We start from the raw sequence: 12,778 nt of genomic DNA, 5'->3' as shown, positions 1-12,778 counted from the left end.
TGCTCGCTCGCGATTAAAGTTGACGGCCGGGCTACTTTAGTCGCAAGTCGCTGGCGTTTTTACACTTCAGCGAGTAAAATCGTTCAATGTAATCTCCCTAGCTGGCAAAATCGCTAGTGAGTAGTGACTGGTCAAAATGTCGGAAGCTGTAGTTCGTGCGGGAGTTGTTGTGATTTCTCATTTGTTGCGACAGAAGTTTGAAAAGAAAAAGTATAAAAAGAAAAGATTATGGATCAGAAGTTGGATTTCAAGGTGAGAGAAATATGGTGCATCCAGTACATTATTAGAAGAGTTAAGACACGAAGACTCTACAGCCTACCGAAATATTCTAAGGATGAACGGGGCCCAGTTTGATACATTGTTACAGATGATTGACGGCCTAATAAAGAAAGAAGACACTCAAATGAGGATGGCGATTCCGTCGAAAATCAAACTGGAAATAACTTTACGTTATTTAGCTACTGGTGATTCATTTTAAGTCTTTACAATATCTTTTTCATGTTCCTGAATGTACAATTTCAGTATTTTTACCCGATGTACTTACAGCGATTTCTCAAGTGTTGGAACCATTTATTAAAGTTAGTATAATTATAGAAAAATAAGGTACTAATAAATAAAGTTAAATTAAACTAAATATCAACAAAATTATTTTATTTTTTTTTTTAAACTGTATCATTATTAAATTGTATAATATAATAATTAATTTTAAATTCATACAAATTATTGATCATTGTCTGAAAAAGAATTTATAATAGCTTGGCTTAACATATCGTATTCCTCGTTCACACGCGGAGTAGATGTATAATTACTTATTGAACTTGACGAGGTAGAAGGTGATGCGACATTTACATGAAGTTGTTCCGTGTATGGTAATGGTTGTTGATGTAGAGGTTCCAAAGTAGATGATAATCTAATCCGAGTAATACAACTTTGTATTTCAGACTGTAACAAAATAGCATGGCGTTGTGGTAGTTGGCGAAGCTCGTATGCAACATACTTTCCAAACTGATCATACGCTTTTTCTTCATATGCACTCTGAGCGATTTTATCTAATTGTTCAATTGCAATTGCTATATCAGGGGCAGTTTGCTTTTTAATTTTTTTTATTGACTCTGATGGTGGTTTCATTTTTGTTGGCGACGGTCTTGGTCTCCCAATTGTTTCATCTATTTGAATATCGTTTATGGATCCCCTTGTTGAACCTTCATTTTCAATCTCTTCGATTGGGTTAGATTCCACCTCATTCGAACATTGACTTAAATTGGTTAAAATCTAAACAATAATAATCAATTTAGAAATTTAGATTATTTAAAATATGATTCCATACATATTTAAAAAAAATTATTATACAATATAAACTTAATTTAAATTTAAAATGCTCAGGTGCCTGCGACTGCTGATGAATGGGGGAAAATAAAGGATACATTTTTTCATCGTTGGAATTTTCCAATGTGTTGTGGTGCAATCGATGGAAAACATGTGATAATTAAACGACCTCCTGGTTCTGGCTCATCATTTTATAATTATAAAAAAACCTATAGTATTATATTGTTCGCAATGGTTGACGGTGATTATTGTTTTACATACATCGACATAGGAGCTAATGGCCGAGCTAGTGATAGTGCAATATTTCGAAACAGTACCTTAAATATCGCATTGGAAAATAATACCTTAGGTATGCCCGAAAACTGTGTTATTATTTGCGATGATGCATTTCCATTAAGAACAAACTTATTAAAACCATATAGTAAAACTCGACTTAATAATTATGAAATGATTTTTAACTATCGTCTTTCACGTGCTAGAAGGGTGGTGGAGAACGCATTTGGCATTCTGGTGTGGCGATTCCGAATATTTTCTAAACCAATTGATCTACAGCCAAAAACAATAGATAAATTAATATATGCAGCTTGTAGTCTACACAACTGGCTACGTAAAACTACTCCAAATAGCTATATACCTCCACAAGCAGTTGACCAAGAGGATTTTAACAACGGCAATATTATTCCTGGGGAATGGAGAGAACACGTGAATAATCTAGAAACTGTCAATAGAATGGGCAGCAACAACTATAAACGAGCTGCAGAAGATGTTAGGAGTTCATTGTCAAAATATTTTATAGAGGAAAATCCTTTACCGTGGCAATGGGAGAAAGTTGGCATAACTATATAAATAAACCTAATGTATTTATTTAAAGTACTTTTAAGTAATCAATTATGAAAAATTAAATTTAAAGTATAATTAAAATAAGCAAATAAATACATGTTAAGCTATTAATTTACGTTACATTTATATCTATAAAATTAAACAAAATATTCTCTTATTTATATTGTCTGAGTTTTGTTCATTATGGAATATTTATCATTGCACATTATATACTAATTTTAAATAGGAAATAGTTTCTGCATACTTTGAATATTGGTATTAATTATTAATTTATAACACTAACAATATTATTATACTATATAATATTCAAACTTACCAAATTTGACTGGCTGTGTCTTGTTGATAAAACTTCACGAAAAAAGTTGGCAGAGTTGAACCAAGTAAGTTTTGGAGAATATATTTCATCTGTTCCACTTCCACTTTTTCTACTTTTTTCGATTTTTGCAAGCTCATTTCTATAAACATCTTTTAAATTTTTAATTTTTGCCTTGAGTTGCTTTTCATCTATTCCCGTTACCAATCCTTCATTCTCGAGGTCTGCATACAACTTTTTAAAAATTTCATCTTTTAATTTTATGTTCAAATAGTCCTTATGTTTTATGTTCCACAGTAATACTGTTCGTAAATTTTTAAAAAGTCAACAATGTTATTACAATTCCACTTCATCATAAATTTTAAAATGTTTAATATAAAAGAAAACGAATGAATTATCTATATCAATGACAACTTCTTGTCACGTGTATATCACATGAATGCGTGTGCGCGACTTTAATCGCCGACACGCAGCGTGTAAAATCGCTCAGTGTAATCGAGGCTTTTTTATACTCCAGCGAGTAAAATCGCTTGATTATAAAACCGCCCTAGAGGCTAGCTGCCAGGTGGCAAAATCGCTAGTGTGCCAGAAAGTAGTGACTGGTAGCGAGCGAGCGAGCCGCGAGCGAATTCAATCGCTCAATGTAATTGGACAGGTCGCTACACGCTCACACACGCGCGACTTTCTTCGCCAACGACTAGCGAGTAAATTCGCTCAGTGTAATCGACACTCAAGTGATAATAAACATTATTTTGTATTATTTATAATTATTTGGATCAATCGTAATTTATTATTGTAATATTAAAATAATAAATACCATTCGTGCTCCGAGCTACGGTTAAAATATATTCAAAAGAAACTAACTTCTTCCCTGAATATCCTATACTTAACTAAATATGTTCTTGTACTTTAAATAAACATATTGTCAGATTATCTATCGGAACATATTTTATCAATTACTATAGATATTCATTGTCTCAATATTTTGACTTGATGTTGATTAAAATATTTTCTTGTCCATTAAATAAACTTATTGCCAGAATATATACCATAATATATGGTATCAATAACTTTAGATCTACATTGTCTCAATATTTTCGCTTGATGTTGTTTAAAATATTTTCTTGGCCATTAAATATATATATTGTTACAATATGTTTTAAACATGCATTTATAAAATATAGTTTTGTTCATAATATAAACATATTGTAAAAACGTATTCGACCAACATATTTTGAAGAACATAAAGAAAACATATTTCTACAATATAAATATTTTCTAATTGCTGTGTGGGTGGTAACACATAGGAGGAATTGTATAATATTTTTCATTAATTCTACGATGGAGAATAGCTCATAGGAGTTTTTATCAAAATGACCGCCTATTTTTTCTGAATCCAGGGATACCAATATCTCAAAATCGAAAATTTGGCACATAGGTTTTTTCGTGTCAACTACGATATACTGTATTTTGTGCATTTGCCATGTGCCACCTTATACTTATTGTAACGAAATTATGAAAATATTATTATTAAATTATTTATCATTTAAACTTATGTAAAATACACCCACGTGATTACCTTAAAATCATAACTTATTATGTCTTTATCAATTCACCCTTTACCCAAAATAAATCTTGGAGTTTCAATACCCCATGCGTGTATCAAAGCCTGTGAGTTCCACCGACTTGACCCTCGGGTCTCACGCGGTGCTCATGCGGCTCACAGGTCACGAGGAAAGTGTTCCCCTTTCTCCGTGGGTAGTTTTTGTGGAACTAAAAAGCCCAAATCCTTACATAGTTATTACATGCCTATTTCCATTGTTAAATAGTTAAATTCCATAAAAATGGTCTTCTTTATTATAAAGCTTATAAAGAAATTATCTATAAATTTACAGCTCAAACATAAATTATTGATGCAAAAAGTAAAGAAAGCAAGGAAAAGACAGGACAACTGAGATTCAAACAAAACTGTTTAGTGGTCCAACTAAAAAATGGTCCAAAGAAAAGGTAATTTTACTTACTGGTTGTTTAATATGTACTTCTTAATAAAATGCATCTATAGATATAATTATGCTACCTATAACAAAAATACAAAGTTTATTTACAAATTATAAAAACAAATAAAACACAAATTATAAAACAAAATAAATTAAAAAATACAATGTATATTGACCTAATCTTTAGGAATCTTAATGTTACGGCAAATAATTTTATTCCTGTAGAGTATTTGAAGATAATGCCAAACTGCCTAAGTGATAATTTAGATTTTGATTTATAGAAGTAGATCTGCATAATATTATACATTACCTTACCCCATATTATGTAGGTACCTAAATTATATTTATTTATATTATATTTTAATTTTCACCTATAGGTACAGGGTAATTAACTAAGCATGCTAATTGGTAACCACCATTTTATCCTTTTATAAATGAATTGAAATGAATTAAATAAAATTGTATTTTAACAAGTACTGATTTTTGGAATTTTTTAATTATACTTAAAAACCATTTCTTTGTAGTATTTAAGGAGTGTCCTGAGGCGATACAGACTTATGTTTTTCAAATGAGAACCCATGTTAATGAGGTCATTTTAATGGGTAATTTATCACAATTTGGCATACCATTTTTCAAAGACCATCCATATCCTGTTTTCAATTGTGACATGGAATTATGTTTTAATAGAAATACAGATGATGATGCATTATTAAAAAGAGTTGTCGTAGGAACAGAAGATGGTAAAATTATAATTGATGAATTTACAATTAAAATTCCAATTGTAGAATACAATCCTTTGCAAAAAGTTTTATTGTTAAAAGAGTTAACTGAACTTTCTCAAGAAAAAAAGTATACTTTTAATTTTAAAGAGTGGCAATGTATCGAGGAAAGAAATATATCTGGAAGAACTATAAAAATTGAATTTGATTACAAACAAATAAATTAAATACTCAAGATCATGATCCTGGTGAATTTGATCATTGTTGTGTTAGAAACTATTAGTTTGAAATAAATGGAAAACGTTATCCTGAAGAATGTCAAGATGAAGATTTTAAGAATAATACATTTTGCCAATCTTATGAGAATTCTTATAGGTAGTAGGTATTACAATATTTGTATAACTATTTTTTTTATAGATACATTTTGTACATTCAATAACAATCCCAATATTACAGAATAAAAAAAAACTTAAGTGATGAATATGAGTTTATATATTATGGACAAAGTATATTATACAATTAATACAAGAAGTCTAAACCATGAATGTTCTTACTTACAATCATCATAATATAATTTTATTTAATATAATACTTTAAATATTATTAAGAATTTTTAATTTTTTTTTTTGATTTTTCACTTCTAACATGTTTTAAATTGTTTGAACACCAATTAAAATTTCTAAAAAGTTTACAAATTATCAAATGCTTAGTTAAAAATTCTAGATGTGGAATACAATCTTCTTCAATACTAAGTTCTTCTTCTTTCTCCTTCTTCTTCTTGGGTATTATCGGCCACTAGGACCATCCCGTCAAACAACCAATCCTCCATGACTCTCTGTCAGCTGCTTTTGTTTTCCAATCTGGGCCACCGTTCAGCGATTCCACGTCTTTCTTTATTAAATCTTCCCATCTTAAACGGGGTCGTCCAAGGGGCCTTTTCCCTTTTGGGTTCTCTGTCAATACTACGTGTAGTAGTGGGTTCTGACTACGCCATGCGTGACCCGCCCACTGTAACCTCCTACTCTGGATTATGTTTAATATGTTTGGCTTCTGAAAGAGTTCTTCTAGTTCTTTGTTTTTCCTTATTCTCCATCCCTCAGTTTCCTCGTCTTTTACTGGGCCAAAGATCTTCCTTAAGATTTTCCTTTCCAAAATACTCAGTTTGTTTTCCTCCGTTTTTCTTAATGTCCATGTTTCTGCTCCGTATGTAATTATGGGACGTAAAAGTGTAGTATACAATTGTAATTTTATATCTCTCGACAGGGATCGGGACCCTAGTATCCTTATGAGTCCGTACAGACATTTGTTTCCCGATTGGATTCTTGCTGCCACTTCCTTATCAGTTTCATTTTTTTCGGTCAAAACAGAACCTAAATATTTAAATTGTTTGACTCGGTTGAATTCATGGTTGCCAACTCTTAAGGAAGGGTACATTCTGGTACTATCTCTTCTCCCCACCACCATGTATTCTGTTTTATCTTCATTTATTTGTAAGCCAACCTTCTTAGCTGCCTCCTCCAAACGGCCGCATAATGTTCTTAATCCATCATGTGATTTATCCATGAGGACCAAATCGTCCGCATAAGCCAATAATGCCACGGAGGAGCCTTGTAGTGGCATCCCCTCCTGGGGTCTAATATTAGTTTCCCTGATAACCTTTTCTAATACCAGATTGAAAAGAACAGGTGACATTGAGTCCCCCTGTCTTAGGCCTGAATTCACACTTATTGGGTCGGTTTCCGCTTCTCCTACTCTTATTTTAATGAATGTTTCCATAATACATGATTCGATAAACTTAACTAATTTTTGTGGGAAGTTATACTCTCTAAGAATATTTATCAAGCTTTTGCGATGAATACTATCGTATGCCTTCTTGAAGTCGATAAAGAGCACGTGCATTTCCTTGTCGAATTCCCAGGTCTTTTGGAAAAGTCGTCGGAGAATAAATATTTGGTCTACCGTAGATCTTCCTGGCCTAAAGCCTCCTTGATAATCTCCAATGATTTGCTCCGATTTTGTTCTTATCCTTGACAAGATACAGTTCGTGAAAACTTTATACGCAACACTTAGCAGGGAAATTCCGCGATAATTATTGCAATCTTGTTTATCCCCTTTCTTATGAATTGGGCATACTAAGGCTATTTTCCAATCTTCCGGAACTTTTTCGGATAGCCATATTTGGTGGATCAATTTCCACATCCTGAACGTCATTTCTTCTCCTCCTTTTTTGAGAAGTTCTGCATGAATTTGATCCTCGCCAGGTGACTTATGATTTTTTAATATGTTAATTTGGAATCTTATCTCGTCCAATGTAGGTTCTGGGCATTCTTGTTCTTCTTCAGTTTCTAAGTTAAGGCTAAAGACTTCATCAAGTGCTTCACAGTTAAGGAGAGTATCAAAATAATCTCCCCACTTTTTGGCTAATTCTTCATTCGTGGTTATCAACGACCCATTGTCATCTTTTAGGAATATTTCCTTCTTCTTGTAAACACCAGTAAGATAATTTATGCGTTTGTACATATCTCTAGCCTTATGTGCTTTGTAGTCTAGTTCAGCATTAACCATTATATTTCGAACATATTTCCGCTTTTCACCTCTTAGGATGTTGCTTGTTTCCCTTAGACGAGTTTTGTACCTTGCGAATAGTTCTTCGTTTCTCGAATCGTTTAACCAATTTTGCCTTGCAACCTTTCTTCTCTGCAACGCTTCTTCGCAAATTCTATTGAGCCAAGGGTTTAGGTTTTAACTTTTTTGTTCCTAAAGTCTTGTTAGCTACATTGCTTAAAGCATCTCTAAATTCTTCCCAACTCTCATCGATATTTTCTTCGAATATTATTTGCTTACTTTGTAAAGCGTCCTTGATACTGTTTACAAAAAGTTTGCCTATATCATGATTTTCTAATTTATCTATGTCAAGCCTTCTTGAGTTTACTGGATTTTTTTTACCAAGTTTTTTGAGTTTCACTTTTAACCGTATGCCTAGTAGTAAGTGATCAGAACCAATGTTTGCTCCACGCAATGTTCTTACATTCAATACGCTGTTTTTGAATCTGGAGTTTACTAGTACATGATCTATTTGGTATTTGTATTTACCGTCTGGAGATAACCATGTATACTTGTGTATATCTTTCTTTAGTAACATAGTCTTTGGTAACCTTTAATACTAAGTGAATTTATTAAATTTGTTTTAATTTGTTCGCCAACAAATTGAGCGATTTTTATTTTATGAGGTTTTTTTTCCAATATTTTAGCAAGTATTTTTTGAGATGAAATAACGAATTCTGTGATGGCAGTTGTAGGTACTTTTAAATGTAATTTTGATGTTTTTGAGTCATAATTTCTACAAAAAATTAAATATTCTAATTGGTTTGGAATAATGCCAGATTTAATCATTAATTTTTCACAATTCGAACAGGAAAACTTCAATAAACACTTCATGGCTAAATATCCAGCAAAATAAGTGTTTGAACAATTTTCTAAATTTACTACAGCTTCTTGTTCTTCCAATGAATTATCAATACTCAACATTGAAACCGATGATGAAGAAGAAAAGCTACTGTCCATATCAAGCAATCTTGTCTCATTATCTTTATTGGTCATTAAATGGGTATCATCATCAGGTTTACAATTTGAACTTCTAGATGGTTTCATTAAACTCATTTTGGCATTCAGTCTAAAAGTTGTACGAAAGATTCTAGCAGTAGGGTTTCGATTATATCCTCCTCTTTGTCGAAAAACGGAGAATGTGTTTTCTATAACATCTGAATTCAATCGTCCAGTTAAAATATAATTAAAGCCAATTTCTTTTAGTTCGTTATACAGCATTATAATTGCATTTATTGTCCAGCACATACCATCAAAACATAGAGTTCGGGTAGTTTTACTCGGGTTAGGTATAATATAGTATAAAATACCTCGGGTATTTTTAACATCCATTTTTTCTAAAGTTTCAAATGTTGATCTTGCTTTTTCAAGAAATTGAAGTTGCTGTGATCTTGTATCAGATATTGCACACTTAAATGAATTTGAATTGTATAAACTTTTACTATTTAAAACATCAAGAAGGTCATTCAAAAACTTTATCATGTTTGCTGTGTGAAGAGCAGTTTTGGATTTCAGCTCACCCGTATACACACATGTTTTTATCGTAGCAGCAATTGTATTGCTAAACAGTTGCATTGCTAATTTGCAAGACATCATTTGAAAAGCTCCAGGGTTTATGTGGTTTTCTGTTATTTTCAATAATGACCTACTTGTAGTACTGTTTTTATCAATGTTATAGATATTTCTAACATCTTGGAAAGATACTTCTTCATTTTGAAATTTAAAATTATTTTTTATAAAATGGTTTCTAAAATTTTTAAACAGATGAGGAGTGTCAAATATTGAATAAATTTTTCTTCCATCAACCTCAAAAAATGGTTTCTCCTTTGTTACTTTTTAAAGTTTAAGTGCTGATACGTTGTTGGCACCTTGATCACATATTACAGCTTTGATGAAAAATCCACAATTTAATAGCCGTTGTACTATTTCTACTATCAACTCACTCAGTATATTATTTTTCATTGATGTTGCTGGTAAAAAATAACATATTGGCATTTTCCAAGAAGAGTATAATCCTTGAATCATAAATACCATTGCTTGGCCAGCTAATTTATTTGATCGACCCTTAGGTCCTGAATCTTAAAATCCCTCAACAACATCCAAAAATTTGGAATATTCAAGATAATTCTTAATTTTCATTTCATCAAAGAACAGCGTTTACCAATTCTGATGCAGTAGGTTGGCAAGGACCCATTTCAAGTAGATTGTTTTTCAAACAATGCGATATTGTCTTGTTCAAATATAATGCAGGATCATTGCGAAATTTGTTAGGAGATTGTTCTGATTCATATGTGTTAGTCGATTCCAGAAGTATAGGATCAACTTTATTTCCATCATTAATCATACAACTAATCATATTTTCATTTGAATCTAGAACAAACATAATGTTTATGGTAATTCTTAAGACATTGAAAATAATTTTATCAATATCTTATATTTTATATGTGAAAACCGTTTAATATTTATTAGTAAAATAGTAAATAATACTGAACTATACCTATTGTATCTCCACTTTCATCAACAAGATTAATATTTTCTACACCAACTGTTGGTATTTAAATGTAATTATTAAACATAAGAGAATAATTAGATATATTTAAATAATTTAAAATAAATAAGAGAATAATTAGATAATCATATATTTAAAATAAATAATTTCTAAGATATTAAGTAATAGGTAGTCAATTAATATTTGTATAATAGAAAAATTATTCTCACTCAGGTATCAAACATTTTTTCATGATTTTTCATATCACATTAAATTGGTCAACAAATAATTAGATTATAAGAAAATTATTAGAAAATATTTTTCTATTTTTTTTTTTAGATATAGAAAGTGGAAATAGTTAATTTATGAACAGTGTATAAAATATGCATCTTTATATGCTATTAACAAAGTACATTATTATTCTTTAAACATGTATCAATATGTGAAGTAATATTCAATTTATGAAATCATTTTGTTATGAAACAACCATATTTTAAACATTATCTTGCATAGACTCAGACTCAGTATGCATACACATAATTCAGGTATTTTATAAATATATAATACATAATATTTAAAAAAAAAATAAAATACCTGAATATTTATCAGTCTTCATCACTTCAAATACATTGTCAGTAGAGGAAGTAGAAACAGACTCGGCAGTTGTAGTAGTAACAGACTTGGCAGTTGCAGTTGTAGTCGAGGTTTTAGTAGTAACAGACTCACAAGTAATAGTAGTAGAATTACTACTGTATAAGTTTTCTTCTACTTCTATAAATGTCAAAAAACGTTATTTTCAAATTGTATGAATAATTCAAAAATTATAAATTTTTTGAATACAAATATTTATTACCTGGATTATTATTTGATTTTGGTTTATTCTTACTCATAGTCATAAAACTATTTTTTTTACTACCTTGTTCTAAAATAACAATTTTTAAATTAATTTCTATAATATAAAAATTAGCTATTTTAATTTATAAGCTATTTAAATGATTTTACTACATTAGATAATGTAGATCAATAATAATAAATATTATTAGGTAATACATAATTATTTTATTAATTATACTAGATAATGCTCTCTATATTTATAATTTAATAATTAAGAAAATTAGTGAACTTACCCAATGAAATAGAATCACCTAATTCCAGCTTAGGCTTTTTAGGATTACCGAAAAAACATTCAATCGACCTAGATTCATCTCTAGATTTCCTAATTTTACAGGAAGATGTATGTCGAATCCAATTAGTGGTGTTCATATCACTTTTATTTTTTCCACAAGCACATATTTGAGGTTTTGTCATTGTAAATAATATTATAATTTATATTTTAAGTAATCACTAATATTCACTATTAAAACAAGCAATATACAATTTAAAATTTAAATTTAAAGTCTGCAAACGAACACTAAATTAAATACAGACAGCTTTTATATGAAACACAGATGTTATTTAGACCACCGTAAATGTCCAATTGGCCGAAATAAATTCCGAATGCATATTATGATTACTAAGATAATATAATTTGGAAGCTATTTATAAAACATTTTCCCATTGCTGCCGATCACTATAGCTGTTAATAGAATGAATAATGATAACAACATTTTATTTATATAAGTTAATAGTTAATACAAGTCTCGCGTGTTCATTTTCGAGTAATTTTTTTCAATGACGACTGACACGTCTTCTTAATATATTATTATATATATTATAATACCATCTATAGACTGTAATAATTAAATATAATCAGCTATAGCAATCTGATTCTATAAGTATAATATATTAATATCATCATAGTCCATAAAGTGGCATAAACATGGTAGTTGTATTAAGTATTAACCATAACAGTTTCCCAAAAATTTACAAAAATACACCCACCCCATATTTTTAGGAGTGCACCTCTTGTAATTACGTTCAAGCCGCCTCTGCCTGTATATAGTAATAACGACGCCGTCCGATCTCGCTGTTCGCGAACGAAGTACGGTCGCAGGCGGTCAATAAATTTAGCGGGGAACGCGAATAAGTCATCAACGGGGAGGTCCAACATCTTCGAAAGGGGTAATAAATTACGTGAAAAAAAATGTAAAACATTTGGAGCGTCCATGCAAATCATATAGCCGCCGTCTTTTTTGGGTGTCTAGCAGGTCAGTCATCTCATTTATCCGGATAATAATATATATGTATATTTTCAGGTTATAATACATTAAATAAACTTTAGGTACATAATAAGCAAACCCATATAATACGATACGATCTACAAAAACATTTAACATTTCCATGCGTATTATATAATGGAAATATTATGTGAATTTCCAGCGGCCACGTTAATAATTTTTGTCGTCATAAGCTTAGTAGTAGAGTAGAGCAATATAGAAGCGAAACTCGATCAGCGGATCGGGGTTCTGTTTCCCATACGAACCTCCGAAAAACACGGAAACGTTTCCGCGCACCAACATGATGTTAGACCCAAGGTCTACCGTATCGTGTA

The 12,778-nt window shown here is 30.7% G+C and overlaps 1 pseudogene; it reads left to right on the top strand.

The window, feature by feature from the left end:
- Positions 1-334: 334 nt before the first annotated feature.
- LOC132933174 (uncharacterized) lies at positions 335-2,172 on the top strand (annotated as a pseudogene).
- The last annotated feature ends 10,606 nt before the right edge of the window (positions 2,173-12,778 follow it).

This window comes from Metopolophium dirhodum, chromosome 1, assembly GCF_019925205.1.
Source record: "Metopolophium dirhodum isolate CAU chromosome 1, ASM1992520v1, whole genome shotgun sequence".
Classification (NCBI taxonomy): Eukaryota; Metazoa; Arthropoda; class Insecta; order Hemiptera; family Aphididae; genus Metopolophium; species Metopolophium dirhodum.
This window is presented reverse-complemented; position numbering and strand designations above follow the sequence as displayed.